Source organism: Actinia tenebrosa, unplaced genomic scaffold (genome assembly GCF_029948245.1).
Source record: "Actinia tenebrosa isolate PJP-AT-01 unplaced genomic scaffold, QUT_ActTen_1.0 PGA_scaffold7__59_contigs__length_16204524, whole genome shotgun sequence".
NCBI lineage: Eukaryota > Metazoa > Cnidaria > Anthozoa > Actiniaria > Actiniidae > Actinia > Actinia tenebrosa.
Genome location: NW_028292584.1, coordinates 7,925,062 through 7,946,269, shown reverse-complemented (window position 1 = coordinate 7,946,269; position 21,208 = coordinate 7,925,062). Strand labels below are relative to the sequence as shown.

At 43.0% G+C, this 21,208-nt stretch overlaps 1 protein-coding gene and 1 long non-coding RNA gene across 11 annotated transcripts in view; both read right to left on the bottom strand.

Annotated features, from left to right (window-relative positions):
* LOC116287439 (uncharacterized) overlaps positions 1-637 on the bottom strand; it is an 83,565-nt gene extending 82,928 nt beyond the window's left edge. For all 10 annotated transcript variants that reach the window (XM_089040376.1, XM_089040378.1, XM_089040380.1 and 7 more), the window contains exon 1: positions 500-637. The gene's annotated coding sequence lies outside the window, so the exon portion shown is untranslated. The remainder of the gene's footprint in view (positions 1-499) is intronic.
* Positions 638-3,783: 3,146 nt separating this feature from the next.
* On the bottom strand, positions 3,784-5,041 carry LOC148905465 (uncharacterized). The gene is made up of 2 exons (XR_016121702.1): positions 4,981-5,041; positions 3,784-4,037 (listed from the first exon to the last, which is right to left on the bottom strand). It is a non-coding gene; the product is annotated as an uncharacterized LOC148905465 (long non-coding RNA).
* Positions 5,042-21,208: the final 16,167 nt, after the last annotated feature.

The window sequence follows — 21,208 nt, the reverse complement described above, 5'->3', positions numbered from 1 at the left end:
GCCAAGGAAAATTATTAGCTACCTCTCCTGAGATATAAATTTTAAAATGATAAGAACTTTTCATCTCGGAACCTATACAGAATTCAAGCCTGGATAATACTCGTGAGATTCAAATAAGGAATATACTTTCTATTAAGAATAACAGGGAGAGCTTAATCATTGCAAGAGAGATTGAACAAAATGAATAAGTTAAGAAAAACATGTCACTGATGAAGCACAAAGTTGACTACATTAAAATATTGGTTACCACTAGATTGTTGAAACTTACCACTAGATTGTTGAAACTTTCCATTACATATTCAGTTACTTACTAAGCTTATAATCTAAATATAGGTTCCTATTATTTAAGGTACATCTGAAGGCAAATGGAACCCCAAAATGAGGAATGTTTTAAAGCATCAAAAAGCAAAGCTACAAACGGCATTCAAGGTTTATATTAAACCAAAATCTTCGAAGCAAATTTATGAAAATGTGATTCAAAACAACCTTACTGACTAACCTCGACGCTCTGCAAAAGAAGACTCATTAAAGAAGATGACACAAACTGTAAACCATGGGTTAGAACTTGGAATTGGATGATATCAAATGATTTTGAGGAAGTATTATTTCTCGCATTCAAGTGACGCGAAGAAGAGTGACGAACCGCATCGAATTAAACAAAATATTTAAATCAGTGAAACTGCTGAAAAAATATCTTATAATACACAGGGAACCCGATAAAGAGATAAATAATTGCTTGGGGGGGGGGGGGGGGGGGGGGGGGAGGGGGGAGGGATAATCCCTTTATTTTTTCATTAGGTGTAATTATTAACACACCAAGCAAAAAATAAAGTAAATGTGAATTGAATGTTTTCTATTATGGAAACTTCATTTTCAATTTCCCCTGCAAGTGCACGGTGCTGTTGTTTCGTATGTACAAATGCTAGCGGATTGTAAAACGCTAGTTGGAATTGACCAAATAAGGTTATTTCTTTTTCAGGGGGGAGGGGGTACTACAATTAATAATTCAATTTATGTATTGTTTATTGTTATCATGATTATTTACCGTATTTACTCGTTTAAGCGCCGCCCCCGAGTAAGCGCCGCTTTTATCCATACAAAAACCTTTGTTATTTCATTTTTTTTAAACGGTCGTATTCACTTTGTATTAAGTCTATTGGTTACACATCATGTATATGGCTCCAGAACCATTCTTTTCTCTGTACAGTCTTCTTACGTCATGATTCACCAGAACGGATTACCTGTTTAACAGGTAAATATGTAAATACGGTATTAAAAGATGAAACTGTGTTAGAAACGTCCTTTGTGAGTATATGGTTTTAGATGAGCCAAAAGGGATTTATTAGATATTGTAACCACTCCGCTGGAATAGAGGTTGCTAACAAAAGCATATCAAACTTTCCACATAGAAAAGTTGTCGTTCCGCTCGAGCCGTTTCTTTTACCATATATGGAATGTACTTACCATATTAGGAAATTGGAATATAATTTTCTTCACTAAATAGGCGAATTTCTTGCTCAAAACTGCTCAAATTTACAGTAAATCGAGTGAAAACATCACTAACTAGTCAGCCATCTTGGTTTTGGCCGAAAAAAGACTGGACATTGTGTAGGGGAGGGGAGCGTGGTTTGTCACCACAGGAAGCCCGCGAATGACAACAATTGTTTGATATGGTTACGAATAATAATAAATGTCTTCATTAGAAATTACCACAAAAACAAACGTTTGAGTTTATATTGAAAATTTTAAATAGTGAACTTAACTAAATGAAATTGTACAGGCATCTATTCATAAAACAGCGTTTAATACGCTCACTTCTAAATACTGGGATACCTGTGATATCTCAGTCATAAAATGTCTTCTTTTTTTTTTTTTCTGTCTTCTCCACGACAAAATGGGAAAGTTGCGCAATAGTACCCAGGGGTCTTCGGGAACTTACCCAAGAGACCTTTGCGGGCATCTGCTGTCCAATTAATTATCATGTACCAGATGTCAATCAATATCACTATGTTGTCAAGTGATTATGAGTGGGCGGAGCTAGCAGATCACGTGGCAGAGGTTTATTTCTATGCATGCTCTATTTCGTTGACCGCCGTAATTCAAGACAGCCGAACTAGAAATATTAATTTATCAATTTCTTAAATAAGGATTTCAAGGCAAGAAGATACCGATGGTGTCGAAGTGATTATTTCTAAGAATTTTCAATGAACTTCATGAGCAATAGCTTGTTTTGGTTTACTCTTCATGATTAATCTACTCGAGCAATATTTTCTGCACGAACGAGTGAAGATCGATAAGGAGAAAAAGGTTCAAAAATCAGAATTTATACGATAAACGATACTGCAAATTCATTCAGCATTACAATATAGATATTCTTATAGCTTACATTTATGTATTTATATTAACTGTTTTGGCTTTAAAGTCTACTCACAAAGGAACATGAGGTACATAGCAATATTTATTTTAAGATTCTATTTGATTTAAGAAGCAAAATAAATAATTTGCTAAGCACATTCCAGAGTTTGATCTTTGCCGTTCGAAGCGTTATGGTCTCCTTTAATTTTTCTTCAAAAAAATGGTGATTCATTAAAAAATATCGATAAATTATGAACAACATTAAACCTGATGAACTGAGAATTGAAATAATTACTTTAAAGGGGTCATACAAGGCCTGTTTTCACATTGAATTTATCAACATAATTCCATAACTCGACCAGTCTTTGGTTTGCATCTTCCATATGAAAATAAGAACCTAATTAGCCTAAAATTTCACTAAGCACCCGCTCTATAAGAAACGGTTTAGGCTACTTTAAAGGAACTTTGAGGAGCTATTATGTTCAATGAAATGAGGAGGAAGGAGCGTGACGAACCGAATGACATATCATGCAGGTATCGCTGAAAATATTACACAGGGAACCCAATTCAAAGACAAAAAAATGTGCAAGAAAAATCTAGAAACAGTAAATTGATAATTATTATTACAAATGTAGTCTATATAGTTTTAAAAAACAACATTCAAGACGAATAAAAATCGGAGTAAATACGTTGTGAATTCCTATTAATACTGATCTCCCTATTCTTTTACAATATCCTCGTGCCCGTGTGAATAGTGTTTTCGCATTATTATTTTTGAATCGATTTTTAAAGGTAATCGGCATGTTCTCCAACCGTTTCTTGGCAAATTTAGTTTTTTTTTCTAGACTACTGTTTGTTGCATAACGATCTAAAAGCAGGACTTCAACTATTCATCTGGTCATGATATTACAAGAGTTGACTTTTTTATATGTATCTATTCTATTTGAACCAAACATAGAACGCGAGATAATTGTTCATCTGATCAGAATGATCATACGACAATCAGAATGATTGGTGTTGGTGTTGGTATAAACACAGGGAGCCCGGCTTTAGAATTTGTACATGAATAAAAAAAATCAATAAGTGCTTTATTGGGTTTCCTGTGTTGAGATTTGAAACAAGACGCTGATACGTTGAATTTCCGGTAATCGTACTAACCAGTAACTTGATAGCAGATTAACGTAACGTATAGTAACGCACGTCCTAGGAAATTGTACTAGAGAGTACGTTACACTAATACGTTAAATTTGAATCATAAGCTGCTGCTCTCAAGTTACTTACGTTAATCTGCTATCACGTTACGTTAATCTGTTATCACGTTACCGATAGTACGATTACAGGAAATTCAACGTATCAGCGTCTTGTTTCAAAACTCAACACAGGAAACCCAATAAAGCACTTATTGATTTATTTATTCATGTACAAATACTAAAGCCGGGCTCCCTGTGGTATAAACCCCTCTTGTTCCTTTCTTCCATCTGACTCTAGCTACAAGTATTTGTCAGCAAGCGCATTGGCACCACACTTCACCAGTACATCATACAGCTCTCCTATTGTTAATTCTCTAGTACTGCATACTTCTTCCAGTAATTCTTCCACTGGGTTTTTCAGCCTGTCATAGTAATTTAAGTGCTCCCTTGGTATGTTGAATTCATCGGCTAATCTCTGCCAACGATTCTTATCTATAGAAAAAAATAATTAATAATAATTAACAAATAAAACAGCTTTTAAGAACGAGCCTTAGGCGAGTGCTTCTCACACTTCTTGAGTGCGTACGGCGCTTTCTAAGTGCTTGATTACTGAGCGGAGCACGGAAAAAGTTGTTTTAATCGTGTTATTATATAGTTACTAATTTTATTTCGTTATTGAATTTATATACGCAAAAAGAAAGAAGGTCGCAGGATCTAGTAGAACCTCGCGCTCTCGGATGGTGTCAGCACTGTGCTCCGTTCACTAATAAAGCACAGTTTTCGACCAATCAGCGCGCGCGTACTATCCTAACTCTAAAATAAACTATGATAAAAGATAGAGAAGCATCAAACAGTATTAGAAGCTACGAAGACCAGAATATATAGGGTTAATTACCATACAAAAGTTGGTCTGAATAGGGAAAACTGCATGTGCTCGAGGTCTCAAACATATGGACCGAGGCGGTTACGCCAAGGCCCGTTTTCTTTTGTCTTATTTCTTTTTTCATATTTACTTTCCATCTCGTTTTGCAATTTTGTTTTGTGCTTAGCAATGCGTTATCCCAGGATACCCGGACCGCAATATAAAGAGATCGCTCGCACTGCCAATCCATTTTAGAATACCGGTTTGAAAAAAAAAATTCAGTAATATTTTAATTAACAATTTACTTTCCTTCAATAAAATCATGAAAAACAAAACAAAACAAAAAACAAAACTAAAAATAAAAATAACTGGAATATAAAATAACATTAATAAAAGCAAAAGTCCTCTCAAATAAGGGAAGGCAGAATTTCTTTGCTAATCAGTAACAGTTACTGACGTGATTATGGGCTGCAAAAAGAACATAACATCGGTATTAACATCGATGTCGTGTACCGTGGCTTTATCTTTTCCAGCAACTAAATATCAGTATAATCAGCTGAATCTGAGACTTACCACACGAAGCCCGAGTAATTTCTTTCTTTTTACTTGAAGCCATTTAATTATAAAGAGCACTCTCATCTAGAGGAGGGGCTATAAAAGAATGTTGCTAGTCATTTTGTGCCATACTGTTATATATAATAACTTTAATATCTATAACGTGCATATTTCATATGTATATGCGTGTTATATCATTGTATATCACATATTAAGGAGGCTGGAAAGTGTTTTGCGCCTTCACATCATGAACTAAAAATAATAATATGGCTATAATATGACAGCAAGTAAACCTGGAAAGCCAAAGACTATAAACCAAAGATCACAATGAGCATGAAAAAATGACGTCAGACGTTGCTATGACAGTATCAGAACCTTTGGTATGCCATCAAGAATGTTCATTTAAAAAATCATAACTCAGGAACTAAACGGCGAAATTTTTTAAAAACCCGAATGGTTAAGGTGGCTCGACCCCCTCACGCTTGACCGCTACCTTCCACTTTTGGAACGCTAGTGCATAAATGCCTTTTATCCGATTGCAAATCTTTTTTGCACATAAGTCACATAAAGATTGAATTAATGTTTGATGCAGTTTTTAATGAGATCCGACGTCATAACTCGTGATTATGATGACATATTTGTTTTCGTTTAGAAAATAAATTTAGCCTTGCAGAGCGTTCAACACTAAAATGCTTCGTACCACATAATTATATGCTAGATGCCTCCATTTGTGGGGATTTTTGAAAAAATCTATCTAGCTAATTATGAGATATTTGAGATTATTTAAATATAGTGCAAGTAGTATAGGGGATGGGGGTTCCAGCGCAACGACCACCGGAGGATTACCCGTCTAAAGTGAATTCCTCGATTCGTACCGCGATTACCCGCATCCCGTGTTTATGTAGTTAAATATGTTAGTCTATATATGGAGTGCGAAGATTGTAAAGAGTTCGCTTATGATTTCTGTGTAAAGTGCTTGAAACCCAAGTTTAACCCACTAAACCAAATAAGTATATTTGTTGTGGTAAAAAAATGCAAATAGAAGACGACACGTCAGCACAGTGTTACGAGTGTGGTAAGAATATTCGTAATGCCGTACCAAATGCTACCAGAGAGCAGTATTACGCCAATGGAGGTCGTAAGAAGACTCCATACAAAAGAATAAAATACTTCCGAGACTGGATGAGTCATATCCAAGGTTATCGACCGGTATATTTAGACGACAAAGTAAAGAAGAAAATCATAGACCACTTAGAAGAGCCAACCCCACAAAGTCTACGGAAGACATTGAAAAAATTAAAACTAGGGAAATATTACAAAGCTATTCCCTATCTTTTGTCTGAAATTACCGGTAAGTCTATTCCCGAGGTTTCTGATATGAGCAGAGCCGAGTGGATGTTTTGTCGGCTGGATAAGGATATTCCTTATTACCCTGACGTAATCTACGAAATATTTTACAAAATCGACCCCAACCACCCGCTGTTAGAATGGATTCCGAGAAGATAGTGAATCTTATGGCATAAGATGAGTAATTAGCATAAATCTTATGGCATAAGATTACGCGTAATTTCCAGACTGTCGTTCGATATGTAAACGAAATCCTGTCACGCTCTTTTCAAAGCAGATTTTTACTGAGCAAGCTTTCTTTGAAGCTCTTCTTTCGCTTCTTGGTAGATCTTTTTGCGAGATTCCTCGGAAAGATCTTTTACGACTGTTTTTTTATTCCTTATGTCCGTCTTTAATTTCTCGTACTTTTCCTCTTCGGCCAGAATAAGCGAGAATTCTACGTCGTCTATCTTTCTGTCACACAAAGCCTTTGAGACAAGATCGGTAATTGTATTTACTTTAGCCCTTGACAGAGCTATTGTCGTGTCATGCTTGGATATTTTGCTTGACAACTGTTTCATAATGCCCGTAGCAACAGCAGAAATAATACCACAGGCTGCCCCAACGCCGGCCAAAGGAACTCCAACGATTATTCCCGGCCCAGTAAGCGAAGTAGCAACGCCGGAGCCCGTTAACACAACAGATATGGACCCCAAAGTTATCGAAATCTTATGTAGCGTACTCCGGGCTCTGACGTACTTTTTTCGGACTTTTTCGTAGTGTTTTGCCTGCCCTTCCAAGTAAGCCAAGATTAAGTTCGCTTTATTCAGACGAAAGTTTTCGGCGTTTAGTTCGTTAGGTGTAGTATAGGAAACATCTGGGTACAACTTAGGTGCTGATGGTATAACATCCATTATATATACTAATGTACGACGCTTTTGGGAATGATATACAGGAGCAGCCACATCACAACAACCGGGATTACTGGAACTGGAGGGCCTTCAGGAAGATGTTTCCGCACGCGGATGCTAGTAAGTTCGAAAGGAGGCCTGATGGGATTTACTTCAACGGCTCTAGGATGTACAGCAACGAGGATTTGAAGCCTACGCTGGTTAATCAAATAGACGATCAACTGAAGCATTCGCCAATGCATAAGCCAACGCCAGCGCCAACGCATGTTGAACCCGGTTGGTCAAAGGAATTATTGCTGGGTACCAGTACTTATCCGATACCCGCAGTTTCATTTGATAAACACCCAAGCTTGGGCCTAACGCTGAATATGCGGATCTCTAACAACCATTCCTTTCCGTTAAAGGTGCGAGATATCTTCAAAAACGTGCCCATTGTTCATACCACCGCTAAGGAATCTCATGAATGGTTAAGTGGTCCTAACATGCGTTATTGGCCGCAGCAACTAAACTTTGCGGTTTGGTGTGCCACTAGCGGCTGTGGTGTGAGTGCGAACTTGATGAAGAATTCAATATTTATGTTTCACTTTCACTTCACGGTTAGAAGAATACTGCATGAGATGGGTGTTATTGCGCTGCCGGGAGATGCCGCGTTTTATCCAAGAGATAACAAATACAGCGTGCCGGCTTATGATAGACTTTGTAAGGAGTTTGGTGTTGTAGGGAAGGATTTCCGATGCACTACGGGCGCTAACAATGGTTTGGGACATATTTGGGCTTATTGGGGGATTGGTGGACACGAGCTAAGCGATAAGGAAGTTCATGCATTGCGGCTACGGTGGAACACGGGATATCATAAGGAAACTCACGACAGTAGCACCTTCTTTGAACCAAACGCTAAGACCACTAAGGAAGTTAGAGACGGGCCTCTGTTTAAAGACGAGGGTGGTAAGTATGCAGGGGCTAACCCGCTGATTATTAAGATTACCAACGACGAGCAAACGAAGCAATACTTTAATTTCATACCCCCAGAAGGTAAAGGACTAACCAAAGCCGGCCTTGCCCGTTTGAACCGCAGCATAGAAGCTTACGTGTATTCTATCCTTGGAGCTCAGGTAAATACCCGATCTAGCATAGTGGGAAATACCGGCGCCGCAGAGGAGACGCGAGCCGAAGCCTTGGTCTTATTCGAAAGTTCGATCTTGGAGGGCGACATTAGCAAGGGCGTACAGCGTTACCAACTAGCTATACAAAATTCTAAGGCGAGGTTGGACTATGCAGTAGCCCCGGGTTGTTGGTTAATGCCTAGTAATTTATCTATAAATACTGGTTCTGTAGTAGGATACAACAACAAACTTCAACGAGCTACTAAGGATATGAAGTTTGGGGTGAACGACGTGAACTCTGACACTCTTAGGAACATTCCTCACTTCGTAGAGAAGCCAAAAAAGTCACACGAAACGAAGCTACCCGTAGTTAAGAAACCATCAAAGAAGGTCCTACCTGCGATACCTGAGGAATATGACCATAACTTACTAAAAGCCGGCTTAGCCGCCGCAGGCGTTGGTCTGAGTTATTATATATGGCGATGAACAACCCCTACGTAGCTGGAGTAGATTGTGTCTATGCGACTTACGCAGGCGAGAAAAAATACAACCAGGCATCTTGGGTTGATGTCACGGGCATGTCCGTGAATTTGAATTACTCAGGAAAGAAATTGATCCTTTGTAGTATTTGCATTGGCACGAGCAGCCATGCCAACGTGGGCTTTAGGTTCCTGGATGAGAATGGCGTACTGCAGCCTATGCGTGTGAAGACGAACAACAGGGAGCCTGCGCATTTCTCCGTGGAGCCCAACCCAGCCAGCACCGAAAATCATTCCGTTTGGACTTTCCACATGGTCGCCGATTGCCATGGGAAGGTAAAGCTGCAAATGCGCGTAGATGACACCGGGAGCGTTTGCATAAACAGCATAGAAAATCAGAGAGATACGACTTATAATCACGAGACCATTAGCACTCTTACGGTGCTTAGTCTTTAAATATATGAATAACCCGTACGTAAAGGAAGATTGGTTCCTTCATTATTTAGGGGAGCAGGAGTATAAGAACGATAATAGTTGGCACGACACTGGATTGTGGGTGCAGGTTGAGGGTTTAGGATTAATTATGTGTACTATTTGCATTGCAGCGTGGCGTTCGGCCAATGTTGGGTTTAGAATTGTTGATGAGAATGACCACCCATTACTACCCTACAGAAAAAAAGATAAGAATAGGAACCCAGTTCATTTCTCATATGAACCCTTCGCAAACAGCGCAGAAGATTTAACTCCAGTATCTTTTCATATAATAGCTAATTGTCGATATGCAAAGCTTCAAATGCGTTCCGATGAGGTAAGTAGCAACGACAGCCGCGTTCGGATAAACGTTACTTCGATGAGCACCCCTCCACTGGATGAGACTTGGAATCATAAGCCCATTAGCACCATGAGCGTGCTGCCGCTGGTTCCGCATTATCAGGGCGGCGCGAATACTATCTTTACTTATCCCCAGTCGAGAACACCTCGGGCGCCCGACGACGATAAGCCACCAGTAATACACAAGGATAAGATCAACCCTTCATCTTCTTCAGGAGTACCACTCCAATAGCGACAACCAAGATCCAAATGTTATTCCCCACAAACTTTAGCAGTTCTCCGCCGGCCCTAAGTGCCAGGCCAAGAACGCTACCCAGCAGCCCAGGAAGACCGGCTGCCATCTTTTTCCCCAAGTCCGTTAGTCCATAGCCTAATTTCTTTACGCCCGCGCCTGTAGCCTTAAGCGCGGACAAGATCACGCCTACTACGCTCGAAATAGCGACCGCAAATGCCAGTGGAACGCCATACTTCAAAAGGGCTCTTTTTACCTTTTCCTTGGTGGTAAGCCCCAGCTCTTTTTCCAGGTTTTCCTTTTGAGCCCGCAATTCCGCAAGGCGTATTTCGAGCGTATCTACTTCCTTTTGAGCTGCTTCCCTTTCTTCCTCGGTACGAGTTTGGTCCTCGATTACTTCTTGCTGCCGCTCTATTTGCCCCTCCAGGTCCTCAATGGCCTGATCTCTTTGCCGGATTTGTTCCTCCTTGGTGTTAATTTCAGCCATTAACCGTCGCCGTTCCACTAAAGAGCCGGCTATGGTGGTTTGCAGGTTATCGGTATCGTCTTTAATTAAGTCTAACTCTTGCAGGGCGAGGTTAAGAGCCCTTTGAGTTTGATTTCTTTCACGTCGAATTTGGGTTCTTTGGTCTACCAGCTCCCTTATTTCTTGATTTTTAAATTCGACCTCCCTCCTATGCGCGTCGGCAAGCCGCTGGTTTTGCTTCATGTATTCCTCCTCCCTTTCTTCCAACGTTTCCCGCAGCGCTTCCACTGAGGCGCCAGAGCTTTGGGCTTCTCCTAAGTCTCTTTGTGCTTTATCCCTTTCGCGCAGGGCCTGATCCACCTGATTTCCTATTTCTTTTATTCTTTCATCTTGATGGGCGGACTTCTTTTCAGCATCGGCAAGTAGCTGACCTTGCTTTCCATATTCTACATCTTTTTCTCTTAACTCCCTTTGCAGATCCGCGGCACGTTTTTCCGCGTTGGTCCTTTCGGTTAAGTTGTGCAGCCTTTCTAACAGGCTTCTAGTAGCACGCTGAAAGCCTCTTAATCTCAAGACGTCACCCCTAACGTTGCCCTCCTCATCAAAGAGGTTTTGCGGTTTTGTACAGCGGTCTTTGTCGGGAAATCTTAAGTCTTGGACGCTTATGAGGACTTTGTTTCCCTTTTCCGTGAGCTTTACGTCGTCAGCATCAAAGTTGTCGTAGCGCAGCTCTAGCTCCCGCGCTGCCCACTCTACGGTTTCCCGCGCGGCTGCTTCCGGCTCGCCCATGTTTTGAAGCTCTATGTGCTCACGCGGAAACGTGTACTCGCGTGCTTTGGGATGTCTTAGGGCCTTTGCAATCCTATCCCTTAGGGAATCGTCGACTTGTTGGGTGGGAAGCAGCGGTTCTTCATCACCGTTGTTAATGTCAGCCTGACCTTCCTCAGTGGTGGGATCGAAGTCGGGGTCTGTTCCTTCTACTTCCATTATATATGATAAGCTCAAAGTTAAATCCCAACGTATTACCTAAGCAGGTTGGCGGACTGAAAGCAGAACGCACCTTTCACCGGGTCACCTTTACCCCCAGCAGCGCTAAGCCAGGGGAAACCCTGTACGTAGGCGTGCCCCGCCTAACGGATAATCTAGTCTTAGTTCCTGGCACCTTGGCTTTGAGGTTTGACCTAGCGGTGCAATCAAGCCCCACAGATGAAAGGATTATCGTTAACAACGTGGGTCGCAACATCGTTTCTAAGATGCGCGTAAAGTTCGCCGGGGAATCCTTGCTGGACTTAAATAGGTACGATCTGTATACCACGTACAAAGACTTATGGTTGACAGCCTTTGACCGCGCGCAAAGGATAGAACAAGGAATTGGTAGTGTCATTCTACGTAAGGTCCGCACACCTACGAAAACGCAACCTACTGACGGCAGCGGAGAAACCGCAGTGGCAGACGCAAAGCGAATAAAGACCGCCTATGGTAGTAAGTATGTCATACCACTGGACTTTGAAGTGATTACGAATCACGGTGTGTATTACCCAAGACAGTTATCCGAACTGCAGTTTGAAGTAACTTTAGCAGATGCTAATAACATCATTGGTGGGCTAAGCAGTGCACTTACCACGACAACCCCATACTCTATTACCAACTTAGAGCTGCAGTACGAAACGGTATACAGCGAAGAGCTGGCCCGTAGCGCCGGTATGGAATATAGCGCCGGAAAGGCATTCCTTTACGACCACGTGGTGATGTATAAGACGTTTAGCTTCTTGGATAAGACGGATGAGGTTATCAACCAAAGCATTAACCTCCCCCGAAGAAGTCTCACGGGGTTAATGCTGGTGTTTGCTAAGCCCTACGATGCCGGTAAGCGTGACTCCGAAGCCTTTCACAACCCCAACATTACTAACGTCGGCGTGAATATCAACGGCGTTCCAAACAAGGTTTACTCCCAGGGAATAAAGCCCGCAGACGTGTACAGAGAAGCAAAGCGTAAGTTTGGCGACCAAATTAGCCCCGAGGAATTCTTTAAGGATAAGTATGCGCTGTGGATTGACATGCGCACCATTAACGACGAAGACCTACATGGTCAGGGTTTACGTCTAGTAAATACGCAGGATGGCATAACATTGGAGATCAAACGCACCAAAAACGCCAGTGCCGGCGACGGCGACAAAATAAACTGCTACGTCTTCGTCGTGTCTGACGCGCAACTGAGCGTAGAAATGAATCAGCTAAAGAGCGTTGCCTATTGATCCACTCGCTCATCCTTTTGATAAAAAAATATCGTTGGTATATAATGCTTCGCGTATTCGAAAACAACGAAACCAAACTGCAATGCATAGTGCAAGGCGATAAACTATACTTCAAAGCAAAGGAAGTGGCGCTGGCGTTGGGTTACGAACGCCCAAAAGATGCAATTAAGGTGCATGTTCGTGAAAAGTATAAGGTAAAGCTTAGCAAACTTAGAGTGGAGGTGAATCGCCTCCCCTCGTATTCACAGCCTAATTCCCTGTACGTAACCGAATCTGGGTTGTATCAACTAATATTTAGCTCTAAGATGCCAACGGCAGAGACATTCCAGGATTGGGTCCTCGAGGACGTTCTTCCCGCATTGAGAAAGACAGGTAAGTATGAAATAGAAAGGCGGTTCGATAGTCCTAACAAGTTAGTCTTCAAAATGGAAAATGAGTTTGACCTGCATAAGAAAGTCGTGGACTACATACGCCGCTTCTACCCACAGATGCTCATAGCGCCCGGCTTAGGGGAATTGCAGGATTCTGACGGCAAACGCATAAAATGCTGGCAGAAGGGTTATCAAAAGGGTCAACCCGACCTCTTAATACTGAACGCGCATTTAAGGTATGAAGGGCTTTGCATCCAATTAAAGACGCCGAAAGGAAATGGCATACTCTCCGCAGACCAACGCAAGATAATTTCGCAGTATGACGCGAATGGTTACCTGACCATGGTTAGCAACGATTATGACGTCATCTGTCGTGCCCTTAGCAACTACGCGGAAGGCATCCGTATTCCCTGTCGGTGGTGCTGCAAACGCTTCAAAACTACGGAGACAAGGGCAACGCATTTAAGAATATTTCATAGATATAATGATCGTCAACCAAATACACTGGCGTGACCTGATTTGCGGTAAAGCATACGAAATAAAAAATTACGTCGTCTTCGAAGACATCGACCGTTTACGGTTAGTCCTCAAAGACTTAGAAGGCAAGGAATATTCCCTTTGGGCGCCGGATTGCGTGCGGTACGTAATTCAGGGCGAGGAATTCACCCACTTACGCAGCTATGGTAAGGTAAATGGCCGATGGAAGTTTGACATTGAAAGAAGAGTCACTCCATCTCCTCTTTGTAGTTAAGCGCGTCTGCTAAAGTCCGCTGCGCTTTAGGATCCGCGGAGCACCAATGCCCCACAAAGGATCCTTCGGAGAATACCCTGTCGCAATGAAGGCAGGTGAATTTTTTACGCGGTTTGGGTATCGGTGGCTTACGAGGGGTAATGCAGTCGGCAGGTAGTTCGCAAGTAATACAGTCCATATATTGAAAGGGTAATTAGGAATCCTCCTAAGAAGGCTGCTGCGTAGGCTAGCATATACCTTTAAAAGGGGTCCTTATTTTTATTTATTATTATTAAATATCCTTAATTCATTATTATCGAATATTCTTAATAATAATAAATAAAAATAAGGATGGGATTTGAGACTCTTTGCACAAACCCTCTCTTACTATCTTAAGCCGCCTACTAATCCTTACGGGCTTTCCTTGCGGCCTCATTGCTGGCATGCCAAGCTTCGAAGCGATCTAAGTACTCTTTAAAGCCGCCCTGGCCGTCGTAAAGGCACTGCCAAATATGTTGGTCACTTCTTTGACAGCCGCAGCGCTCACAAAGCGCCTCCCAATGTTCCCTGTTTTCCCACCTTACGCCTTCGACGCAGTCAAACTCCGCAAAGCGCTGGTCAATTTCCTTCTTCCGGCGCGTTAACTTCCTTTGGGTTTCCTTTGGGCAACATCGTGCAGCAACGTCGCCGTGCTCCTCGCAAGCCACGCTTAGCAGGTCGTAATTGCCGCGGCACCGATGTCGATGCCATTCGTCGTTCTTGTCCTCCTCGCAGCGCTCACATACGTTCTTTAGGCAAACGCGGTTATCCACGTGGTAATCCAACATCTGCCCGCTGCTAAAGAGTCGATTACACTCCTTACAACGCCTTTCGCGTGCCTTCTTAGCGCACACCTTCTTTTCAACGTGGTATTTTAACATTTGCTTCGAGCTGAACTCCTTGTTGCAGTGCACGCACTCCATATATAATAAGGATTTAATAACCACTATAAGGGATACCGCATGAAGTCCTTAACAGCCAGAAACTATTCCAAAGAGTGTCTCAGAATGTTAACAATAAGGTTAAATCTTTGTTAAGGATACCTGGAAACTATTCCAAAGAGTGTCTCAGAATGTTAACAATAAGGTTAAATCTTTGTTAAGGATGCCTGGAAAGCCCGTAATGGTTAGTAGGCGGCTTAAGATAGTAAGATAGGGTTTGTGCAAAGAGTCTCAAATCCCATCCTTATTTTTATTTATTATTATTAAGGACAATGAATAATAATAAATAAAAATAAAGACCCCTTTTAAGGGCGCTTGCGGGATTCAAAATAGTAAAGCTAAGACACTTTTTAAATAGTTTCCAGGCATCCTTAACAAAGATTTAACCTTATTGTCAACATTCTGAGGCATTTTTTGGAATAGCTTATGGGCGACTTAACAAAGATTTAACCTTATTGTTAACATTCTGAGACACTCTTTGGAATAGTTTCCAGGTATCCTTAACAAAGATTTAACCTTATTGTTAACATTCTACAGGGGATATCGCATGAAGTCCTTAACGGACTCTTTTGCCCAACCGGCCATCGTCAAAAGCGCACCAAACCTTTCTGCGCGCTTCAGACCGCACATTTCATCATACAATTCCTGCACGCGCTCCCGCAGCCGATCGATCTCCTCCCTTTGCATTTCTATGGTGTCTCTTTTATCTTTTGCGTCGGTGGCAATCCTTCTTACTGCGTCCACTGGGTCCATCGTATATATAATGGATCCGAACCATATTCCTTGTAACGCTCTGATAGTAGGACCCACCGGCTGCGGAAAGACCCAGTTCGTGGTAGAGCAGCTATTAGGACCCTTTAGATACCGCTTCGACTACATCGTGCTGCTTTGCCCCACCTACGTGAACAACCGCACCTGGACGGGCATAGGAGTTAAAGACGACGACTCCTTCGTAGATATCTTAGACCCCAACGAGTTATCCAGCCATCTTAAGTTCTGGCACAAGCAATTCCCTAAAGATACGCAGACGCTCCTCATATTGGATGACATTGCCTGTGGGGACGACGTAAAAAGACGCACTTCCGAGCTCGTTAAACTCGCCTTCAGCGGTAGGCATGACAATATCAGCGTTTGGTTGCTTTCCCAGCAGCTTACCAGTGTCTCTAAACCCTTCAGGGAAAACATAGGCTCTCTCGTAGTATTTTATACTCCGAGCAAGTCTGACCTGGAAACCATCCTTTCTGACTACGGCGGTGAGATATCCAAGGAACAGTTACACGAATACATGCGGCACCTAAAAACGCACCAACATTCCAAGATGATCTTCTCTTTGAGGTTTCCGTATTCCATAAAGATCGCAGATCTTTAAAGTCTTTGATTCCTAATGTATATGGACATTGAGCAACTCTTAGATGAAGTCCCCACGCAGTTAGATGAAAGTAACCTCAAGGAACAACTTAACATCCTTGTGTCTTCTGGGAAGTGTAAAGAAATGATAGGCAAGGAACTTACCCATGAGCAGGTTAATAAGTTGTCAGAAGAGGAAGTCAAAAAGTTCCATAAGAGGTACGAGGCTGCCCTTGCAAGTAAGACCACCGACGCCGTCGCAGACTCCGCCATCCGACTTGCAACTAAATTGCTTGGACTTGCGCTGCCCATAGACGACGTGGAGCAACTACGGAAGGACATAAGCGAGGACTATGTCATCGCCCAAGAACTTAAGATAACCTGCGGGTGGTTGTCTTTGAAGTGCGGTAAGTTAATGGCAGTCGCCTCTGCGGCACTTCACGTAGCTCAGCACGTCGACTTGAAGGAGGTACTAGGTTCCTTTGGAACATCTTGGAAGGACTTCAAGAAGGACAGAGAAGTCGAAAAGGTCTTCCAGGCGGCACTTGCTGAGGTACCTGATCACTTAGTCAAGTCGTCCTCAGGAATTACCCAGGTCGCCTCAAGTACTTAGTCAAGTCGTCCTTAATTACTTAGTCAAGTCGTCCTCAAGTACTTAGTCAAGTCGTCCTTAAGTACTTGCTCAGGTCCTATTAAGTTACTTATCAAGTCCTTCAAGTCCTTAGATATAAATGGAACCAGAGTCGAAGGTAGAGCAGCCCCAAGAGGAGCAGAAGATTACCACGGCTAAATCTCCAGGCAGAGTCGCTGCCGGAAAGAAGCTCGCGGAGATGAATAAAAAGAACAAAGCCAAAAAAGAAGAAAAGGTGGAGGAAAAAGAAGAGGAATCCTTCATTAATCCTGGGTACGTCATTGGCGCGTTAGGAGTTGCTATAGCAGCAGGCAGCCTTTACTTACAATGGCGGGCAACGAAGCCAAAAGTAGAACCACCAACATATCACGCGCCCGTGCACGCACCTGTGGAACCAGCTGTTAGAAAAAGTAAGATCCCTGAAATGGAGTAAATTTATCACCACGTGCCGTGGCGACCTAGATTTTCCTTCTCGCTTTGTAATATAATGTCAACCGCGTTATTGAAAACTGTTGAAGAAGCAGCTATTATTACTTCCATCGTTGCGGGTATTGGTTGGGTAGGTAAGAAAGTGCTCAAAGAAGACTTTACTGAAGACCCAAGCAAGAGCTTCGCTAATTTTGCTAAAATGACCGCTGCCGTAGGCGGGGCTATCATGGTAAAGGATTACCTACGGAAGGAAAAGTACCTACCTACGACGTAACTCGTGAAAATCCCTGTGATTTTCTAATATATAATGGCTAGCGTGGTCGCAGGTGGAGTTATTGCAGCTTTAGCATTCACTGGAGCTAATTATGGTGGTCAGTATTTGGATAGATTAGTTAGAGGTGGTCGCAGCGGAGACTTGGCCGCCGAAAGGAAGAGACACGACTTAGCGCTGGAGAAATATCAGCGAGACGTGGTGGCTTGGAATGAAAAAAGACAAGCTTACAGGGATTGGTTGGACAAGAACTACCAAGACAAAATGCAGGCGGATAAGAACTTTGAAAACACAGACTACGCCTTTAAGCTCTATGCGCAAGCGCACCCCGCGGCATTAACGGGGTTAAGAAAGCCTCAGTTTAAGAATTACTATCAGCCTTCTAAGAAACAAAAAGATAGTGAGTTGGTCTTTGTAGGAGTCGCAGGACTGGCGGGAGGCGTAGCTTTGGCGTATCTGTTCTAACGAAGGGGAACTGTGTTTCTTGTAATATATGATCGTCTTTTTGGAAAGCGACAAGAATGACTTTACCACTTATCTGAATCCCCCCATCAAAGCCCATAAGGTTAGGCTGGTTAGTTGTTATTTGTACAATTCTTGGTATAATTTAGTCAATGCCTTGGTCACTGAGCATAAAGGCGGCGGCAATTATCAAGGCGTATTGCTGCCCGATGGACATTACACACCAATCACCCTTGCTAAGGAATTAGCAAAACACGGTTATACGCTCACCACAGGATTGCCGCACGAAATGACCCTCAAACATAATATGCCAAACTATTCAGTAACTTTTGGAAAGTCTGACCCATTGGGATCTTTATTATGTGCCTCGGGCAAGACAATTACCGACACAGCCATACCCGTGAAATGGAAAGTCGCATCCTCTTACGAAGTCTATTACGACTTGGTCCATAGTTACAACAATGGAGAAAAGTCTTCTCTTATGTCCAAGTTTCTGCCCAAAGGTAATCCATTTGACCCAGTAGAATACACTCCCATTTCTTTAAGCTATGACTTGTCTAATTTGGTAGAAAGCATAAACATCACCATCAAAGTGGACGGAAAGACGGTGGATTTTAACGGACGTAAGATCAATCTTGTTTTGGAATTCATATAATGGGCCGCGTAGAGGACAAACTCAAAAGGATTTACTATGGGCCCGAAGGTTATTGGAAAGGAGCGTCAGCTATCAAGAAACTCGCGACCGCGGCCAGGGTATCAGAAGAAACGGCTAAGAACTGGCTAAGAAAACAAACCATCTGGCAGGTTTATCTTCCCGTGCCGAAGTACATTCCCAGGCCCAGCTTTACCGTAAATACCCCCAATGAAGTTCATCAGGCGGATTTGCTTTTCTTGCCGCACGACAAGGTGAGAAAGAAGACCTATAGATACGCTTTGACCGTAGTTGATATCGCAAGCAGATACAAGGACGCCGAACCCATAACCAGCAAGGATTCTGGGGAAGTCGCAGAAGCCCTAGGTAGGATTTATAAGCGCGTCTTGAAATGGCCTAAGCTGCTGCAAGTGGATGCGGGGACAGAGTTCATGGGCGTGGTTACTAAGACCATGAAAGACCACAGCACTAAGATTAGGAGATCCGAGGCTGAGTACCACAGGGGTCAGAGCATCGTCGAAAGATTCAATAAGACCTTGGCCGAGCGTCTCTTTGGGTACCAGTATTGGAAAGAACTGGAAGATCCCTCCAAACGCAACAGGGAATGGACTCAGAGGCTCCCCCAGGTCGTCGCGGCTTTGAACAACGAGGCGGCCAGGGCTACGGGAATGAAACCCAAGGATGCTATGAAGAAGAAACACGTGGAACACAAGTCCTTCGTCAGAAGTTCGAGGGCGGTCTTCCCCCAGGAAAAAAGATTAGGCGATGTCACGGTTCGATATCTCTATGAGCCGGGTGAATTAGAAGGAGGATCCAAAAGAGCTACGGATCCTAATTGGTCTTTGGAAACTTACCAGATCCGAAGTGCGATAGCTAAGAAGGGTCAGCCCATCTTGTATTATCTTCATGATGGTCCCACGCGTGGGTTCGTCAAAGAAGAACTGCTTATCGTGTGATGTCCGAATGCTATCGTATGGATACCATCATCACACATCCACCTCTTACCGTCAAATGCAGACAGTGACACCTTCTCCTGTGTAACGTTGTGTATTTGATGTCCGTAGCTGCGCAGGCTGTTCATTTTATGTCGCTGTTCCTTACGCGTACGCAGGACCTTTAAGTAGGAATCGTGGGTTATGTCCTTCTTAACCACGTATTTTTTTACGCCTTTAGCTTTCTTTTCTACACCGTCCAGCTTTAGCACGCTGTACATCTTGGGTTTCAGGCCCACGTATTCCACGATGGGTTTTCCTTTCATCTCATCCTTCATTTTCCCGATTACTTTCTTGTTTTTAGGGGAGTAAAGAAAGTGGTCGCGTGGGTAATCGCTGGTGTCGTATTCATCGATGTCGGGAACACAGTCTTCGTAAATGTCTTCCATCTGCACCTCTAGTATCAAGGAATCGGTGTCGGTGTATAAGAGGCGGCACTTATCACCGTATTTCGGTTTTAGCTTGTCGTAGTAAAACTCATACATGAGCAGCTTTGATAGGTCTAACACTGTAAACCCCGTGTATACGGGTTTATTCAGGAATAGATTCGCTTTCTTCATGTGAATCACGTAGAAGTTTAACATTTCTACGTATCTAACGAATCCAGGCTGTGACACGTATGCTTCTGCTTCCTCTCTGGTGCTGGCTATCTTTATGCTTACGCGCTTGCGGATGTTCTCCATTGTCTTACCAAATACGCTATTGTTCATTAGTTTAAACAGGTTCTTTTCGAATTCATTCTTTGCCTGCGTACGCTTTTGTGTGTTAAAGTCAATGTAGGAGCGCATCCATGGTTCCTGCGTGAACTTCAAAACGCGGTGGATCTTCTTCACGCGTAAGCCGTGGCGCACATAGAACTGCAGGTTGCGGTAATGCACCACGTACTTCTTCTTGTCCATCAGGTTCATCGTTAGCTTCCTGTATGGCTTGTATCCGGGACACATTTGCTTTTGCAGCGGAGACAGCTGCTTAAATGGTATCTCTATCGCTTCTGGTGCTAACGGGAACTCGTCGTGCGCGTCGTGCAAGTGCTCTGGGTATTCCAAATCAACCTCCAGCACGTAACCTTTGTCGTCTTCTTTACCTACGTTTAGGTAAAACTCTATGGGCTTTATGTTGTCCCATTCGAAGTCGCGTACAGGTAAGTACTGCGACATTGCCCAACCGTAGAGGTTGTTTGCGTCTAAGTAGAAGATGTATGTGGTTGGCTTCTCCGGGTCGTACTCCACCGTGGGATTGTTCGCTTTTGCGTATCGTCTGCTGGGTCCGCAAACACCGCCGCGGATACCGTCTTCCATAAAGCGGTACATGTCGTATTCCGTTAGGAGATCCAGTTGCGCGTTTCTCTTCTTTAGAAGCGCACTCCAACTAAGCCCAGGAGCCGTGTAGAAGTTCGCTGGATCCAACCCGTAGTATTCCATTGCCATCTTTCGAAAGCTTTGGAAAACATCTGCGAGCAGCACTACGTCTGAACGTAGGTAGATGTCGTGGTATTCTCCCATATTCTCACAGGAGTACTTTTCCCACACATCTAACGCATGCTGGTACTCCTCGTCCTTTATACCGGACTCGTTTAGGGTGCTGTAGAATCTCTCTTTGGGTGGTAGGGGTTCTTCGAATCGCTCCCAGGAATCCATGTATTCGTATGGGTAGACTCCTTTCCTTTCCGCGCCGTATTGACTGGAAATGGGGAACTCCGTGTTGTATTTAACCAAGTTTGCTAAGGAGTCCGCCATGAACTGCTGCGAGTCTAAGAACTTCAGCTTGCCCACAGTTAC